The sequence below is a fragment of the Sinocyclocheilus rhinocerous genome, unplaced genomic scaffold, assembly GCF_001515625.1.
Source record: "Sinocyclocheilus rhinocerous isolate Xijiao unplaced genomic scaffold, SAMN03320098_v1.1 scaffold7063, whole genome shotgun sequence".
Classification (NCBI taxonomy): Eukaryota; Metazoa; Chordata; class Actinopteri; order Cypriniformes; family Cyprinidae; genus Sinocyclocheilus; species Sinocyclocheilus rhinocerous.
Window position 1 is genome coordinate 22,705 of NW_015629626.1, and position 1,569 is coordinate 24,273.

The 1,569-nt window shown below is 34.5% G+C and overlaps 1 long non-coding RNA gene across 1 annotated transcript in view; it reads left to right on the top strand.

The window, feature by feature from the left end:
- The first annotated feature begins 689 nt into the window (after positions 1–689).
- The window catches only part of LOC107739377 (uncharacterized), a 2,903-nt gene continuing 2,023 nt past the window's right edge, over positions 690–1,569 (top strand). The window contains exon 1 of the long non-coding RNA XR_001639987.1: positions 690–818. This is a non-coding gene — a long non-coding RNA (uncharacterized LOC107739377). The remainder of the gene's footprint in view (positions 819–1,569) is intronic.

Consider the following 1,569-nt stretch of genomic DNA (forward strand, 5'->3'; position numbering starts at 1 on the left):
GTTGCAAAAAAAAAAAAAAAAAACAGCAGTGAAGAAACCATGTAATGATAATGTCTTTACAATTCCTAACTTAAAGGAATAGTTCACCCAAAAATGAAAATTCCATCATCATTTACTCACCCTCATGTCATTCCAAACCTGTATGACTTTGTTCTGTGGAACACAAAAGATATTTTGAAGAATGTTGGTAACCTTTTAAATTCCTTTGACCTCCACAATATTTTTTTTATATCTTCTTTTGTGTAACACCAAAGAAAGTCAGTCATACATGTTTGGAACGATAAATGATGACAGAATTTTCATTTTTGGGTGAACTATGGGTGGAATCCCTTTAAATAGCTGCACCTGTATGCAAACCTGTATGACTTTCTGTGGAGCACAAAAGAAGATATTTTTTAAAATGTCTGAATGTATTTTCGTCTATACAATTAAACTGAAATTGAATAGGGTCCAATATTGTTTGCCCCCAATGTTCTTCAAAATATCTTCTTTTGTTTGCTTCAAAAGAGTCAAATCATACAAGTTTGTAACAACATGAGTAAATGATGAAAGAATATTTTTATGTCTTGGTAAATGATCCCTTTTAGAATGTTGTTGCATCTGGCACTGGACTTTTCATTGGTTTGCTTGACTTTATCCAGTAATACATTGTTATTTGTATGATTTTTTTGTTTTGTTTATTTAGGCTATTCATGAGGATGAAGATGAGAACATTGCTATGGGCTCCAGCATGGTGCAAAGCATTTTGGGAACTGAGCACCAGCACTTGTATCCTAAAATCCTCCATTTGGTGATGGCCGATGGAGCTTACCAGGAAGGTAAAGTGTTTACACACACATTCTCACTCTCTGATCCATTCATGCACCATTTAATCTGATCTTTGCAGAAATAGAGCAATATAACATGAATGGGTGTAGAAGAGAGCGGTTGTGTTATTCAGTGCAGTGAATCAAGCACTTTAGAGAATGCCCTGAAAACACATACACACAGTATTATTTTCACAGTAATTTTTTCACTGTATATATAATAGTAATATAAAGTGTATGTTATATAATTTATTATTAAAGTGCCCCTATTATGCCTTTTCGAATATTACCTTTCATGCAGTGTGTCATGTAGCTTCATGTGAACATAAACTATCTGCAAAGTTGTGAAGCCGACAGTGCACGATAAATAAAGTTATCAAAAAAAAGAATCGGCTCGCAATCGCCTAAACGAGTCGTCAGGAATTCGAATATTATTCTGTTACGGCTCTACGTCACAAAGTAACACAATTTGCATAATGTCTGCCCACGTTCTATGTCGCCAGCTTGCCCGTCCACAAACAGTACAGTAAAATTTCCCCGTTTATTAGTAATAGTATCACAATATGTATATGTACACTGGAAACCCTGTAAATAGGGACGTTCATTTCGGTTATTTTTCCTAACGGACAACCGACGCTCGTTAACCGATTGTTAACCGTTAACCGACAAGATTATTTTAAATTAGAATTGAATTAAATTAGAAAGAATAAGTGTCTGTGACCCGTTAAAAATACTAACATTTGTTTTCCGGGGATTAATTTTG